The sequence below is a fragment of the Bos mutus genome, chromosome 21 (assembly GCF_027580195.1).
Source record: "Bos mutus isolate GX-2022 chromosome 21, NWIPB_WYAK_1.1, whole genome shotgun sequence".
NCBI lineage: Eukaryota > Metazoa > Chordata > Mammalia > Artiodactyla > Bovidae > Bos > Bos mutus.
The window spans coordinates 52134383-52153482 of NC_091637.1; positions in this window are offsets into that span (position 1 = coordinate 52134383).

A 19100-nucleotide genomic window follows, 5' to 3' on the forward strand; every position below is an offset into this window, starting at 1 on the left:
ACCTTTCTTTCTTTGTTCCCCGGATCTCATTCACAGGATATAGCTTTGCCTAAGGAAATAATAAACACCGGTATTTTCCTAGTAGAAATAAATGTTTATAGTTTTCAATAGTGGGATGAAATTACATAGAAATAGCTATGTTGAAAACAAACTATGCATGACATTTCTAAGTTTAATTACTTTATAGAGGAATTAATATATCAATGTAGTATTAAAGAAGGTTATGTTTTTTTCTAATATCTCACATCTACATACCAATTTATTGACATGTTTGTTTTCTTCTTGTTAGTTCAAATTATAATTCACTGGTGCTTCTGCCTAAAATAAGTTGTAAGTCAAGGATATGCCTTTATACAACTTTAGGTATGTGAAATAAATGGAATGACTTTTGAATGTTAACATTTCTATTCACCTTCCCCACTTTACATATTTTGATAAGCTAAGGATCTGTATTGTATAATTACCTTGTAACAATGAATTACAGTATGAAAGGAATAATCTGTTAAATTACAATTATCTTTACCTATTTCACTGATGTAAACTTGTTCAATGTGAACAAAACATGTTTTCCCACCAACAACTAACTTATTATCACCAACACACGAACATTAGGACAAAGACCACAAAGCAATACTCCACAGAGTGTCGTTGAGCGCCTATGAGTAATACAAGCTGTGAATACATTTTCTTTTGGAAAACATTTCCATGAACTTCCCTTTCACTATCTTGGATGAAATGCCTACATTTTTTTTCTAGCGACAATATAAACCTACATTCAATTTTATAGGCAGTTTAATATATCAAAAAACCTCTCTTTTTTAAAGAGAAAATTCAAAGGTCTGCATCCTTTTAAGAATAAGCAATTTCTTTAAAGTTATTCCAAAGTTGTCATTGTTGTTTTCTTTAAAGACATTACAAAACTTCAAAGCACCGATAAGACAGCCAAATAGAACTTCTGAAATGAAGAGTTATAAAAATAAAGCTATTTGGAGTTCTGCAGTGTTATAGGACTACTAGGTGTGAAATGTGGTACTTAAAAACGAACAAAACAACAGGTAGGTAGTTATCAAGTAAGCATGCTGCTAAACTGGAAATTATAACAAACGTTGTTTTACTTATAGCCAAATTCCTCTGTATTTCATGCCACCTTCTATATTATGACAAAAAATGAAATGGAACATAGGATCTGAAATGACTGTCAAAACAAGTAAAATATTTGTATCTTTAATCTTTCAGCTTTTAATGAAGTGAGGATTCTTTCAAGCATAAAGACATTGCTGCCATTCAAAGGGAATTATTTTGTTGTTCAGTTGCTTAGCTGTGTCTATGATCCCATGGACTGCAGCACACCAGGCTTCTCTATCCTTCACCATCTCCCAGAACTTGTTCAAACTCATGTCCATTGGGTCAGTGATGCCATCTAACCATCTCATCCTCTGTCATCCCCTTCTCCTCCTGCCTTCAATCTTTCCCAGCATTAGGGTCTTTTCTAATGAATCGGCTCTTTGCATCATGTGGCCAAGTATTGCAGCTTCAGCTTCAGTGGTAGTCCTTCCAATGAGTATATAGGATTGGTTTCCTTTAGGATGGACTGGTTGGATCTCCTTGCAATTCAAGGGACTCTCAAGAGTCTTCTCCAGCACCACAGTTCAAACATATTGCTTCTTCAGTGCTGAGCCTTCTTTATGGTCCAACTCTCACATCCACACATGACTACTAAAAAAGCCCTAGCTTTGACTATATGGACCTTTGTTGGCAAAGTAACGTCTCTGCTTTTTAATATGCTGTCTAGATTTGTCATAGTTTTCCTTCCAAGGAGCAAGTGTTTTAATTTCATGGTTGCAGTCAATATCTGTAGTGATTTTGGAACCCAAGAAAATAAAGTCTGTCACTGTTTCCATTGTTTCCCCATCTATTTGCCATGAAGTGATGGTACCAGATGCCAGGGTCTTCATTTTTTAATGTTGAGTTTTAAGCCAGCTTTGTCACTCTACTCTTTAACATTCATCAAGAGGCTTTTTAGTTTCTCTTTGCTTTCTGCCATTAGGTTGGTGTTATCTGCATATTTGAGGTTATTGTTATTTCTCCCAGCAATCTTAATTCCAGTTTGTACTTCATCCAGTTTGGCATTTCCACATGATGTATTCTGCTTATAAGTTAAATAAGCAGGGAGACAATACACAGTCTTGAAGTACTCCTTTCCCGATTTGGAACCAGTCTGTTGTTCCATGTCTGGTTCTAACTGTTGCTTCTTGACTTGCACACAGATTTCTCAGGAGGCAGGTAAGGTGGTTTGGTATTCCCATCACTTTAAGAATTTTCCACAGTCTTTTGTGATCCACACATTCAAAGCCTTTAGCAAAGTCAAGTAGAAGTAATGTTTTTCTGGAATTCTGTTGCTTTTTCTATGAGCCAACAGATATTGGCAATTTAATCTTTGGTTCCTCTGCTTTTTTTAAATTCATCTTGAACATCTGGAAGTTCTCGGTTCACAAACCATTGAGGCCTGGCTTGGAGAATTTTGAACATTACTTTGCTAGCATGTGAAATAAGTGCAACTGTGAGGTAGACTGAACATTCTTTGGCATTGCCCTTCTCTGGGATTGAATTTAAACTGGGACTTATACTATATATTTTTCATTATGAATATGCTCCTGAGAGGGAATTGGGGATAGTCTTTATCCTTGCCTCCTATACAATGTCATGAACCTCCATCCATAGTTCTTAGGCACTATGTCTATCAGATCTAATCCCTTGAATCTATTTGTCACTTCCACCATATAATCATGGATCATGGCATCTGGTCCCATCACTTCAGGGCAAATAGTTAGGGAAACAATGGAAACAGTGAGAGAGATTATTTTCTTGATCTCCAAAATCAATTCAGATGATGACTGATGCTGGGAAAGATTGAAGGCGGGAGGAGAAGGGGATGACAGAGGATGAGAAGGTTGGATGGCATCACCAACTCAATGGACATGAGTTTCAGTAAGCTCCAGGAGTTGGTGATGTACAGGGAAGCTGGCGTGCTGCAGTCCATGGGGTCACAAAAAGTCGCACACAACTGAGTGACTGAACTGAACTGAACTGAGAGGGAATTAACTGTAATTTAAATTTCAATTAACATTTTCATTTATATCTTTTTAATAGTAATATTAAAATTTTCATTTATTTCTACTAATATTGTATCTTTATTTCTTTGAGATAGATCACATCTTCGACCAACTTTATATTTTTGGTGTTAGAATTGTTTATATAATATTTGTTTCACCATAGTTTTCAACTGTTTTCCCAAGCATCACTTCCTTTTCATATTCTCAAAGATATATTCAGATATTCAGAGGTAAGTTTTACTACATGCACACACACACACACGTATACTCTTTTTGCTGTACAATTTTTGGAATAATTTTCCCAATTGATGTTCATTTCATATTCTTTCTGATACTGTCGTCTAAAAGATAACACTATTATGTTCTCAAATTTATTCATATTTTCCTTTATTGTTAGTAATTGGGAAAAATTACTTATATCATCTATGATTTTGTTGTTGTCTAGTTGCTAAGTCATGTCTGACTCTTCTGCAACCACATGGACAGTAGCCTACCAAGCTCTTCTGGCCATGGGATTTCCCAGGCAAGAACAGTGGAATGGGTCGCCATTCCCTTCTCCAGGGGATCTTCCAGACCTAAGGATCAAACGTGCATCTCCCACCCTGGAAGGCAGATTCTTTACCACTGAGCCACCAGGAAAGCCCATTTCTTGGTTTAGTAACAACTAAATAATAACCTTTACATTCATGTGTCACTCTAAAATTCTGAAAGTTCTATGACTTTCTAGACTAATTATCCTCTGAAAATAAACTAATAAAATACAACTGTTGTCCATTTAATTTCCAAATGTATGTGGCTTTTAAATATATTTGATACTAATTTCCCATTTTGATATTAATCTCTTACATAAATGCTTTCTTCTCTGTAATTGCCCTCTGTGTTTTTGCAGTCTTCTAACTTTATTTAGGCTTTCAATGGCTAAGTCAAAGATCTCTCTTGGTAAATATTATATAGCACTTAAAAATATATGGGTTATTTTCAAATATCTTTTGATATTGATTTCTAACATAGTTCCACAGTGATAGAGAACAGACTTGGTATGATTTTAATACTTTTAGACCATGAAATTTTTGCACTGTTTTATGTCCCTGGATACGTTCCAGTGTCTCCTAGTTTATAGTATATGGGAACTTCAATAGAATTTGTTTACTACTGTTGTGTGAAAATTGTATAAATCTTACTTATGTTGAATTGGTTCACGGTGGTTTTCAGGTCTACTATATCCTTCTACTACTGCTGCTACTGCTAAGTCACTTCAGTCGTGTCCAACTCTGTGCGACCCCAGAGACGGCAGCCCACCAGGCTCCCCTGTCCCTGGGACTCTCCAGGCAAGAACACTGGAGTGGGTTGCCATCTCCTTCTCCAATGCATGAAAGTGAAAAGTGAAAGGGAAGTCGCTCAGTCATGTTCGACTCAGCGATCCCATGGACTGCAGCCTACCAGGCTCCTCCATCCATGGGATTTCCCAGGCAAGAGTACTGGAGTGGGATGCCATTGCCTTCTCCATCTCTGTATATTCATTCTATTCATTTTTGAGAGTTTGATATTGAAACTCCAACTAATATCTTAGGTTATCTACTTAAAAATAATTTTAATATATAGTAGAACTATGTGTAACTTTGTTCTGTACTTTTCAAGTCTCTTACAAATGTGTTATTATATTTCCATAATTTAAAAAAATATAAAAGAAAAAAACAGAAAAATAGAATTATAGAGCTGTTGTCATAAAGTCAACTATGATAATAGCATTAGTAGCTCTTCAGGGTAAAGTTTCTTTAATCAACCTGTCCAATGTTTGTTAAATGGAGAATGTAACATTAATAAACATAATTTATTTTCTGGCAGAAGTGTGACCTATTTAGGAATGACTCAAAATACTTTCATTCATTATTTAAAAGAAGAATTTTACATTCAACTGGTTTTGCACAACGATTTTATTTTGAGTAGCACTTTCAAAATAAGGCATTTGCTCAAAACTCTTGAATGAAAGACTGCATTTGTATAAATATTCATCTGCTTTAAAGAGTAAGTACCAAAATTAAAATGCAGAAATAAACTGAAAAAGAGACCTAAGATAAAATTTTTTAGCTTCAAGATATGGAGAATAATGAGAAAATTATAAATATCTATGTATAAATCCATTTCTTAAAATCAAAGAAAAACAAGGCACCACGGTAAGTATGGATATAAGGAAAAACTCCCTTTGGTTGTTTGTGTAGTAAAATGTATAAAATTATGTATTTAAAAATTCTGTTTGTTAATGATCACTTAAAAATTAATTCATTACTTTTCCCCTAGAGTTAAAACTGTTTATCTTGCTTTTTCAACTAATTTATGGTGTTGATCACAGAGACTGCTGGACTTCCCACTCTATCCCTTTTGACCCCTATATATGTTAGTATTTGATTGAGAACATGACTGCCAAACTCTTTTGCAGTTAGGCTTGGTCATGTGACAAAACGGTGGACAGTAGAATGAAAGAGAAATAGCATGCATCAGTTTCCATACTTCTTAAGAACTAAATAGCACTCAGAATTTTCTCTCTATTACTTTGTTCCTTCGTCTCTTCTAGGGCCTGAAACGTAGATGTTACCATCTTGGATCTTGGTGACTTTGGCCAAACACCAAGAACAGTTGTGAAGTAAGCTGGAAGAAGCTTGGATCCCTGAGAACTTTGAGAAATGGCACTAATACTAGCCTTTGATTACTTATACAAACAAACATGGACAACAAATTAATGTCTCTTTTCTTAAAGCAATAATATTTTGGCTTACCATTAAAACCAATTTTAAATTAGCTAATTCACAAAGCTTCCTTATAATCTGATTAAACCCTAACTAGCAGTGACAATCCAAGTCAAATATTTTAAATTCTTTCTTGTATATTTCAATCTTTATTATATATGATTTGAGGTCACAGGTTTAGTTGTGACTACTGACCTCTGGGTTGAAGCCCCTTTCCTCAGGCACACCATCTTTAGGGAACACATTTTCCAGACAATCCAGTAATAAATCTTAGAGGGTCATAGAAATTACATCAAGTACCATGAGACTGAAACAAATTTCTACTGATTTAAGCCACTGTTATCAGGATGAATCACTATTCTACTGATTGATACAGATGTATTTGCTTCATTTTCTGATTTTATTCAGGTCTGTTTCTTAACTCACTAAGAAATTATTGAAGGTCAGAGGAAATCGAAACCATGAATGTTTTCAACAAAGTGAAACACAGAAACAGTCAAGATGGATTGCAACTGCAAGGGGCAACGGAAAGCAGCACAAACTATCACTCCACCACATAACCATGACTGCTAAAGTTCTAACCCTATGCAGTGGTGACATCAGTGTTCAATGCTTCACACCAGCTAGTTTTCCTATTAGTGTTTCTTTCTTTGATAACTGTACTCTGGCATTAAATTCTAATAGTAAAGAAAATTTGGATACAGGGAGCCAATAGCCATACTCAAGTTGCTCATATTATATCAAAAAAAAGCTAGGAGTTAAGTGTCTTAACCTGGGTTATGCCTCTTTTATTTAATTTTTTTTCTTCCTTTGGTCCTCTCAGCTCAGTCATCTTCCATTCTAAGCTCTGCCCTGTGTGTTTATAGCCACTGAAACTACATGCCTTATTGCTTACCTTTAGAGAAAGAAAAAATATAATGATTCCCATACCTTTTAATAATATTAAGCAAAAATCCAAAGGTTCATTCCTTGCACTATCTGTAACTCAGTCAATGTTAAAGAAATGCTGCAATCTTGATCTTACTGGTTTAGTCATATATTTCATGTCCATTGCAATCACTTTTGCAAAGAATTTGGGGATTATCCTGATTGGTTTACAACAGCGCTTCTCTCTATGGGTTTAACATTTAAAGTGGTGCATTTCAGAACATTTACCATCTCTGCTTTCTGGGTTTTGAAAATCACTAACAACCTTCAGTCATTGTGAAAGGCAAACATGAGTACACTTCCTGAACATCTTCAGGAGCCAGGACAGGCAATGCGATTTTCAAGACCTAGAGCAAGATGAGAATACACACTCCATGTTGAGATATCATTAAAATTTTCAAGATGGTAACAACAGAGCATTAAGCCAATCATGAACTCTTCTAAACAAGGGACCCTATATGACTGCACAAATGTGAAACCCATGAAATGGTAGATGGTGGTGAAGTATTGCTTCATATTGAGAATCAGTGTTTTAGAAAAACCAGGCCCTAGCTTCAAATCAATGGTGTCGTTCAATACAATCTGATTTCAAAAACTCTTCCATATGGGTTGGCTAAAATTGATGTTGGGATGACAAACAATATATTTAATGAACATCCTCATTGCTTCTTATTTTGATTTGAATATAAGTACTTAAGGCTTCCCTGGTAGTTCAGCTGATAAAGAATCAGCCTGCAATGCAGTATACCCTGGTTAGATTACTGGGTCAAGACGATCCACTGGAGAAGGGATAGGCCACCCACTCCAGTATTTTTGGGCTTCTCTGGTGGCTCAGCTGGTAAAGAATCCACCTGCAATGTGGGAGTCTTGGGTTCGATCCCTGGGTTGGGAAGATCACTTGGAGAAGAGAAATGCTACCCATTCCAGGATTCTGGCCTGGAAAATTCAATTGACTGCATACTCTATGGGGTCCCAAAGAGTGGGACACAACGGAGCAAATTTCACTTTCACTTTCAATAGATATTTCTGATTAAGAAAGTCATTAAAAAGCTTAAGAAACTAGTTGATCATTTCAGATACTTAGCATGGGATACTTTCCTGAGGCAAGTCACTGTAAGAGGTGACTTCTCTGAGTTTATGAGGTAATTCAGAGAAAAAGAGAAATGGAAGAAATAGATGAATAAAAATAAAAACAGAGAGAAATAAGAAAAAATGCATTGTTCCATGAGTGGCAAATTGTAATAGTAATAACAATTTTAGATTTGTTAATTTGAAATAAAAAGCATATCTGTATCCTAGTATGTCATAAGAATTGATATTAATTTTCTGATGAACTGGATAAGTACTTTTATGCTGAATAAAGTGTAAAGGGGCATTTATCTCCTTAATTTCCAGCTCGAGTTGTTTAATCCTTGTGACTCTGTGACTTCTTGGAATTACATTTTCTTTTCATGATAGAAAAATTGCAAACAGACTTCTAAAGAGACCAGAAACTGACGAGATACTGAAACATAATTACAGCAATGTTTAAATAAGACTAACTTGGTACTTCCCAGAGGAACTTCTAAGCAAATTGAATACTCTCACACACAGCATTCCTTGGACCAAAGAATCCCTGCAAAAGTTGAATATTTTAACATTAATTTCAAGCTGAAGTTAGTAAACTGAGTATTTTGAAACAGAAGCAGAAAACAGTGGAAGAAAATTATAAGGAAAGAAAGAATAAAAATATATTCAATGTAGACTTTTCAGGGATCAGTAACAATATGAAATAATTCAAGATAGCTTATTTCTATTTCATAGAAATCAGAACTCAACAACAACTTATTAATCACCTAGTATATGTGATGATATAATTGGTGACTTAAACAGTAAGTCAGATTCCATAATTACAGCCCTAAGGCAATCATTAAATGAAAATACCATAATTTAGAAAAAGATTCAAAATCATGAAAGATAGATACTATTATAGTCTATTATGTTGTTGTCAGTCGCTAAGTCATGCCCAAATTTTCGCAATCCCATTGACTACAGCACGCCAGGCTTTGGTGTCAATCACCATTTTCTGGAGTTTACTCAAACTCAAGTCCATTGAGTTTATGATGTCATCCAACCAACTCATACTTGTCGCCTCCTTCTCCTCCTGCCCTCAATCTTTCCTGGCCTCAGAGTGTTTTCCAATGAGTTGACTCTTTGCATCAGGTGGCTAATGTATTGAGTTTGAGCTTCAGCATCAATCCTTCCAATGAATACTCAGGGTTGATTTTCTTTAGGATTGACTGATTTGATCTCCTTGCTGTCCAAGGGACTCTCAAGAGTCTTCTCTGGCACAACAGCTCAAAAGTATTAATTCTTCAGCGCTCAACCTTCTTTATGGTCCAACTCTCACATCTGCACATGAGTACTGGAAAAATCATAGCTTTGACTAAACAGGACCTTTGTTGGCAAAGTGATGTCTCTGCTTTTTAATATGCTGACTAGGTTTGTCATAGCTTTCCTTCTAAGAAACAAGCTATTTTAATTTCACTGCAGTCACTGTCCATAGTGATTTTGCAGCCCAAAAAATAAAGTCTGTTTCCCTTTTTTCCCCATCTACTTTCCATGACATGAAGTGATGGGACCAGATGCCATGATCTTAGTTTTCTGAATGCTGAGTTTTAAGGCAGCTTTTTCACTCTCCTCTTTCACCTTCATCAAGAGGTTCTTTAGTTTCTCTTCGCTTTCTGCAATTAGAGTGGTATCATCTGTGATCTGAGTTTGTTGATATTCCTCCTGGAATTCTTGATCCCAGCTTGTGATCCATCCAGTCCAGCATGATGTACTCTGCATATAAGTTAAATAAGTAGGTGACAATATACAGCCTTGATACATGCCTTTCCCAATTTAGAACCAGTCCCTTGCTCCACGTCTGGTTCTAACTTCTGTTTCCTGACATGCATACAGGTCTCTCAGAAGCCAGGTAAGGTGAAATAGATATTTTATTTGTGAAAACCACTACATCGTAGAATATATTTCATATGTGAGTCTTTTATATATAAATAATAGTGTTATATAAATTACTAAAAACTGCCCTCTGCTTTCCATTAATTTTGTTTTCCTAAAATATCCCCTAATGCAATAAAATCATTAAGGAATTTCAAATTATTTGTTGTTTAATCATTTTCACAAAAGTTATTTGTTAATTAACACTAGCTAATGTAACTACTGCAGGAGTATTTCTCTCTCTTAAAGATCAGGTTTCTTTTTAATTGAATACTGCTTTAATTCACTTATTAAAATAACTCATTCACTCAATCATTCAAAAAAATTTGATAATATTCTATATATGAATCCCTGTTTAGATCTTGTAGTTATAATGATGAGAATGTAAAAGAAACACAATCACTGCCACATGGATCTTACAGTATGTGGAATATTCTACTTATGTTTCAGAAGCAATTCAAATAAAATTATTCATGTGAACAGTATTCAAGGAATATAGCTTTTAAATCCTTTCTTATTAATATTCAAAAGAAATTCAAAGCCTTATGTTTAATATTTTGTTAAGTCATCCCCCTACATATATTCATTTATTTCATGTTTTTAAAAAAGGCATTAGTGAGAATATGTCCCAAATTCTCGGTTTTCTATAAGGGTAGGCTTTGACTCGTACCAGAAACACAAATGGTACCAATCAATGCACCATGCTAAGAACTGTTCCTTCGTAACATTTAAAATGTTATCTATGAAGGATAACATAATAGAAATGTTCTCTGTTATCTATGAAGATGGCTTATTCAGAGACGATACTCAAAACTTACTTTCTTAGTAGATGCCTAGATGGGTAAATCTGAGCAAAGTTTTGACAGAGTGATATTTCTCCTCAGTCCCAAAACCTGAGGAATCATAAAGGGGAAGAAATGAAGAGAGAGAAAATCATCTATGAAAATGTTCTGATAAATAAAACAGTTCAATCTGCTACATCACTGTCATCAAAGATAGGGTACTAAAGATGATTCAATGGGCTGTAGGGATAAAATATTAGAGATTTTATTTCTATTTATCCTTATCTTTTTATCTGAGAAATAAAAAAAAATGACTTTATAAAAGCTGCTGCTGTTGCTGCTAAGTCACTGCAGTCGTGTCCAACTCTGTTCAATCCCATAGATGGCAGCCCACCAGGCTCCCCCGTCCCTGGGATTCTCAAGGCAAGAACACTGGAGTGGGTTGCCATTTCCTCCTCCAATGCATAAAAGTGAAAAGTGAAAGTGAAGTCGCTCAGTCAGGTCCAACTCTTTGCGACCCCAGGACTGCAGCCTACCAGGCTCTTCTATCCATGGGATTTTCCAGGCAAGAGTACTGGAGTGGGTCGCCATTGCCTTCTCCCTATAAAAGCTAACTTGTTAATTAATAGTAGCAGATGGATCTACAGCAGCTCTTACATTTCAAATTACCTGAAAGTAAAGTGAAAGATCAATAAGCTGGACGACGCAGTGGAAATTTTACCTGTTTCATCAGTTTCTATAAAAGTGCTTAAATTGACTATGGGGTCTATTATCTAGAATACTTATCTTTACTTTCATATTCTCATATAGTAGATACGTAGATTATAACAGATTCCTGTTTGGGAACTGAGGTCTGAATGTAATAATGATGCTGGCACAAAGAGAAAAAACCAACAAACAAAAAAACCCCGAGAGCTGACAGTGCTACTCCTTCATATGTTTTTCTCAGAAATATTATGGTATTAAAAGTAGTGACAATCTATTTGACTTTCCTGAGCCAGGGGCTCTGTATCAACCTAGAGTGGTGGGATGTGGAAGGAGATGGGAGGGAGTTTCAAAAAGGATGGGATATATGGCTGATATATGTTGAGATTTAACAGAAAACAGCAAAATTATGTAAAGCATAATTTTAATTTTTACCTTCCAATAAAAAATAAAAATTTTTAAAAGCATTAAGAAAAGTAATGACAATCTAAAATGAAATCTCACAAGTGGCAGTGAGATACATTATTTGTACTTGTATAGATAATATAGCTTTGTGTACTCTACTAGTATTAACAATGATATGCTCCAAGTGGGCACTGCATCTTGATGTTTTAGCTAAGGATGATATGAATTCAATGTAGTTCTCAGTCAGTTCAATAGTTCAGTCACGTCCGACTCTTTCCCACCCCATGGTCAGCAGCACACCAAGCTACCCTGTCCATCACCAACTCCCGGGGCACACTCAAATTCATGACCATTGAGTCAGGGATGCCATCCAATCATCTCATCCTTTGTCATCCCCATCTTCTCCTGCTTTCAATCTTTCCCAGCATCAGGCTCTTTTCCAAGGAGTCAATTCACCACATCAGGTAGCCAAAGGAGTAGAGTATTAGCTTCAGCATCAGTCCTTCCAATGAATATTCAGGACTGATTTTCTTTAGGATTGACTAGTTTGATCTCCTTGCTGTCCAAGGGAATCTCGAGAGTCTTCTCCAACACCACAGTTCAAAAGCATCTATTCTTTGGCGCTCAGCTTTCTTTATAGTCCAACTCTCACATCGATACATGACTACTGGAAAAAGCATGGCTTTGATTAGACAGACCTTTATCGTCAAAGTAATGTCTCTTCTTTTTAATAAGCTGTCTAGGTTGGTCAGAGCTTTTCTTCCAAGGAGCAAGCATCTTTTAATTTCATGGCTGCAGGCATCCTGTGCAGTGATATTGGAGTCCAGGAAAATAATCTGTAACTGTTTCCGTTGTTTCCCCATCTGTTTGCCATGAACTGATGGGACCAGATGCCATGATCTTAGTTTTTGACATGTTGCATTTTAAGCCAGGTTTGTCACTGTCCTCTTTCACTTTCATCAAGAGGCTCCTCAGTTCCTCTTCACTTTCTGCCATAAGGGTGGTGTCATCTGCATATCTGAGATTATTGATATTTCTCTCGGCAATCTTGATTCCAGCTTGTGCTTCATTCAGCCCAGCATTTCCACATGACGTACTCTGCATATAAGTTAAATAAGCAGGGTGACAATATACAGCCTTGAGGTACTCCTTTCCCTATTTGGAACCAGTCTGTTGTTTCATGTCCAGTTCTAATTGTTGCTTCTTGACCTGTATACAGACTTCTTAGGAGGCAGAGAAGGTGGTCTGGTATTCCCCATCTCTTGAATTACAACACTGTTAGTATGATATTTAAACCCATTCCACTTAATCACTTTATAAATATATATAAGTACAAAGTATAATAAAATTAACATCTAAAAAAATAACTCCATGAACTGGAATTCCACCAATATCATAAATCTGTGTATTTCCCTCATTACTTCACCATTAAATTTCACTAAATTCATGAATTTATCAGTAATCTGAATGCTGTGATTAATTCATATTTTACTTTTTTATATTTTTATTTCATGTTTATACATCTTTAAACAATATTTTGTTTATATTTCCCTTTTAAAGCTCTGAATAATGTATACAGTCACAAAAATGTTATCTCTTGACATGTTCTTCAAAAATATTTCTGTTGATTCGTATAAACAGAATCAATTTTTATCTTAGTGCTATGTAGAATTTTATTTTATTAAAATACCACATTTTAGTCAGTCATTTTTTCTTAAATGGGCACTTTATTTAAGCTCTCATTTTTTTTTTTTTATGTTTGGGAAATGTCTTTTTCTAATTTTAATTTGCCCTTTACCACTTTTTAGGTGATCTGTAATGGGCAGAAATATTGATTTCACCTGAATTTAAATTTATCTTACTTTATAGATAATACATTTCATTTCTTTTTAAAATAATTGTCCCTGTAGTTAATAATTGTAACCTGTAGTTAATAAGTTCATTCTTTGTTATAGTGTATTAACAGCTTTAAAATCTTGACCTTTATTTTTAATTATTTAATCCATCTTCAGAGAAAGCAATGGTGACCCACTCCAGTGTTCTTGCCTGGAGAATCCCAGGGACGGGGGAGCCTGGTGGGCTGCTGTCTCTGGGGTCGCACAGAGTTGGACACGACTGAAGCAACTTAGCAGCAGCAGCAGCAATCCATCTTAGTTTCAAAGAATCAGACATGACTGAGTGACTAACAATAACAAAAATCTATCAGATATTTTTTGCCTAGCTTTCAGGCAAGATCCCTCTATGGTAAACTATGTACTTCATTCAGTCGTGTCCATCTCTTTGTGATTCCATGTACTGTAGCCCACCAGGCCCCTCTTTCCATGGGCGTTCTCCAGGGAAGAATACTGGAGTGGGTTGCCATCTCCTTCTCCAGTGGGCCATTAGGGAAGAGGAATATGGGCAGAATAAAAAGGACCAATGCTTTCTCCAAAATCATCTGAAATAATTGAAACAATCTGAAATAATCGAAACATCTAAAACAGTCGAGTTCTCTTGGCTCCAGCTTGAGAAACTTCTGGTGGAAAGGGTGTGAGATTCATGGTAAACTATACCAGCATCATTTACTGACTATGCATTCAACTCTTTACTGAGTGAACTGTAATATATTAGTCATAAACTTTGGATAAATATTAATTCCTCTTTGATTTTTGTTCTCTATTCTATTAAATTGGTAAATCTGCCTTCTCTGTAAGAATCCACAAATACCTGTAATTCTACAATATTTTACTGAGTTTTGATATGTTGTAGGGCAATTCCTCCAAGCTGTTATCACCCAAATGCATTTTAGCTTATCTTGAGTCATATTTAACATTCATATTCTAGAACCTAGAAAAAATTGCACATATACTGGAAAAAAATTTCACTAAAATTACTGATTAGTAATTTTAGAGGGTTTACATCTTTCTTCTGTCTTTAAAACTAAGACCTGCTCTTTCCTATGTGTGGCATTGTTACCTATTGTTTGACTGTCTCCTTGAGTTCTTGTGTCTGATTTTCACAGCTGTGGTTGCTTCATAACTTTGTTGGTTTTAGTTTCATGGTGGAATTTTTGGTTATAATTTTAATAAGCTTGCAGTATTTGCTTGGTACTTTCTTATGCTATTTCAAAAGAATCACTCATATATGTTCTGTCCTCTTGTGAAAAGTTTGACTCTCAAGTATTTTAGCTTAAGAACTTACTCCATTATGATTTACCCTGACAGATTATTTTTGTATATTGTACCCATGTCTGGCCACACCTTTGATGCCTATGAAGACCTAACCTTGTTCTGTATATCGTCTTTCATGAGGCCTATACTCCTTCTTTCCTTTACTAGCTTCTGCCACAATGAAAACTAACTCCTCTGGCCTTTACAGTGATGACTTTGAAGTGATGACTCTGGACACTTTGTGGTACCTCATATCTCTTCTTTCTCAATCTCCTCCAAGTGCTTGGCTCTTAGTTTAACTGTAGATCTGAGCAAAGTATCTCTTGCTGCAGGTGGAGACTTCTCCTGGAAAAGTACTTTTTTGGTGGTTTTTTAAATGATCTGCTCCCAATAGGTTCTGTCTCAAATCACCATTCTTTTAAGTTCTTCCAACCAAAAGTGTCTTGAGGGGCTTCACGTATAGCTCTGCTATTTTAATCTACTGTGGTTCTTAAACAAAAGCTATTTATGATTTGTTTGTGGCTATTTATAATTATTTTAATTATATATATATATTATTTAGATAATTGAAAGTTAATAGTTTTTCTCCATTATTTTATCTTATCCGAGTGCATTCTAGGAAAGGTGGCAAGGTTCTGAACTAACTAGCTACGATTTTTCTATTGGAGTTCCCAGGTAAACAAATTTGGAAGAAAGCATTCCTTTATATTCATTCATGCTTATAAATTGTGAATATATACATATAACATATATACACATAATAAAGTTACTAAAATTTTTTAATTGGTCTTTTGTTTTAAAAGTTAATATAAGCATTGTACAACAAATTATATAATATTTTTTCTATGTTAAGAATAATCTTATCCATATTTGTAATGAAAATTACTAACACAAAATAACATAAAGGAATTATATGAAGTAATACCTTTTCTGCTAATGTATGAAAAGGAAACAGGTGGTTTGTACATAAATAAACAACTTGTTTATTCCCACAAAAACAGGTCAGTTTTTCCTGTTTCTTATGCTATTTATCTTTCTTCACTTTTTCCCCTAAAACATGTACAGCATTTTGACTTTTTTCCAATATCTCTGAGTGTCTTTCTGTAGAATATTCTCCTTGTGCCCCCTCTATTTTATGTTCATTTTACTGTATTTTTGTCTTTTTCCCTCATGCTATGGAATCCTATCCATTTTCTCTCAGGAAAGTATGTTATTTTGATGAGCAAGGTCTTGCTTTCAGAGAATGATGTCAAAATCCCAATACTTGTAGATAATCATAAGGAATAAATTGCTCAACTGCTAGTACTGAAAAGTGTTTCTATTTTTTAATGTAACTAGACTAAGCTAAGCAAAAGTTCAAAGCATCTTTCTGTTGGTCATGGAGATGATGTGTGGTATTTTGAAATGAAAGAAGGGGAGTAACAAAACAGGTGGAGGGGACTGTCAGCAACAGCATGGGTAGCAGAGAAATGCAAGAGTTGAGGGGTGAGAAGCGAGATTTATCACATTAATTGCTTAACTGAAGAAGCTTTATGTTCTCTTATTTAGTTCTGAGAAAGAGGTCAAATTTCTGGAGGTTCAAGATATCAAAAATCTTAAGAAAACCACATTTACATGGATATGAGTTGAACTTAAATCCAAAAAGCGAGTATATACTGTAATTCAAAAATATGGGGTAAAAAACAGGAAAACAAATTGGGGAGTTCAGATTTGAGATTAGAAATTATTGTACTTTAGATGATGCATGAGACATAAAATAAAGGTTAAACATAAATTTATATACTATAATCTGGACTATGACTTGATAAGTATATTATAAACTAGTATTATTAACTAATGGCAACGGAGTACATTTCACTAAAATTCACATTGCTTTCCATTTGTAGCCTTCTGCATCTCCTGCTTCTTCCATAGAGCATCCAATCACATGTGTTAAAGATTCTGCACTTCTTATATTTTATATTCTCACGTGTTAATTTACTCCAAAGAAATAAGCTTCTCATTTATAAACTAGTGGTGCTAGTGGTAAAGAATCTGCCTGCCCACGCAGGAGATGAAGGTTCAATCCCTGGGTCGGGAAGATCCCCCTGGAGAAGGAAATGGCAGCCCACACCAATATTCTTGCCTGGGAATACCCATGGACAGAGAAGCCAGGTGGGCTATACTCCATGGGGTTGCAAAGAGTCAGACCCAACTGAGAGTGCACGCGTGTGCCTGCTTGCACACACACACACACACACACACACACACACTTGAGAGTTACATGGCTACTTCTCCAGAAGTTACAAATACCTAAAGGTGATGCAAAATGTATTTAATTCTTAGAAAAATAAAACTTAATCTTGTTAGAAAATAAATGTTATGGAATAAAGCAAATTAATTCTAGATTAAATTAAGTTTTATTCAATTCAATTTTATCTCTAGAAAGTATTTAAGAAAAATGATTTGTTATATTACATGCTAACTGGTATTAGTGAATGAAATCAAATCTTTAATAATTCACACATTTGTTCAAGAGAAGCAAGCTCTTTCTAATTATGAGTATATAAATTAACAAAAGCTCATTTGAAAAGTTAGGAAACTGCAATACTTTTCATTCATTAACTCATATATCAATTCATTTACTAATTTAGCAAATATGTGTACATATCTACTATATGGCAGGTACTTTAGTTACTGGGAAAGAAGCAAGGTTTTGAGGAACAGTAATTATAATTTCACTATTACTAATACTCCAAAAAGTGTTATATATGGAAATATAATTTGCATTCTAACTTAATGTACTTAATCAATGTACAAAACACATCCATCTGAAGTAGAATTGCTGCATCATATAATTGTATTCTACTTACTTGAGAAAAAATAATTACTGTTTTATATTTTCTATGAAGGAAAAATAAAAATATTTGGTTATACAAAGACCTATGTAAGAATACCTGTTGCAGTTTTATTTATAAAAATGAGTAATTGATGTTCATCAACTGGTGAACAAATAAATATAATGGAATACATCTAAATAATGGGATTTTATTCAACCATAAAATCAAGTAAATCTAGACATATGTAAGAACATTTCATGAATCTAAAAAAATTCTTGCTAAATGAACAAACACAGAAGTTTAAATGCTGTTTGATGCCATTTAAATGATGTTCATTAAAAGTCAAAATTATACAGGAACTTCTAATATACAGCTGCCAGAAACGATGTCAGATTAATAGATTCATAAGGGAAGTTTTGATATAACCAAAATATCATATTTTGACAAAGGTGGTGGTAGTTATGTGATTGTATACCTTATCAAAAATCACTGAATGGTATAGATACAAAGAGCATGCAATTTAAACTGCTATAAACTTGACTTTAAAAATATGTATCAAATAACATGCAAATGAATGAAATATATATTAAGTCATACAGTTGTAAATATGTCATGGAAAAATGATATATACAGAGATTTTATGGCTATGTTTCTATTTTTGTTTGGGAAGATATGTTTGCAGTTTAAAATATTCTGAGCCAGAAATTCATCTGAGAATATAATTTGAAAGTATTGTAGACAGCTGAATGAATATCTTATTGCAGATAATGGATATTATTGCTATTAGAAGGAAAAACAAATGAAAATCCCCTACACAGAAGAGTCAGAAAAGAGACCAGTGTGACTGGTGCAGAGTGAGAAAAGCAGGAAAACAACATTAGAAGCGTACAGAGGTAAGGAACTATGTTATATCATGTAGGCTCCCAGGACTAATGTAAGATTTTGGCTCTACTTGGAATGAAGTAAGAAGGTATTGACAGATGGAAGGAGTATCTTAATGAAAGTGTTGCTTTACAAATAACGTTCTTACTATAGTTTAAGGAACAGGCTAAAGGGAGGAAAGGGCAGAAGGAAAATCTTGAGGAAAATATTCTTATATTAAGCAGACGGGGCTTGATTAGGAAGGCATGGACTAGGATAATCCTTTGTTAAAACAACACAATTTTTTTTTCCATAGAGTAATACTGAGAAAGTTTACTGTAGAATTGATTATGGAACATAAGAAAACAAAGATTGGTGGTAATTTCCATATTCCAGATCCATAGCGATGAATAAAGGATAGGAGGGATTGTTGACAAATAGACTGTGGATTGGACTAAAGAACAAAATGTAATTGCAAAAATATCATATCAGGCTTCCAAGAAGAGATATTAAATAGGTAGTTGTATAATGTGACCTGGCTTCAATTAAGAACTCAAAGCCAGAAAAATAAATTTGGGAACATTCCGTGTCAATCAACAGTGAACAAATTGGG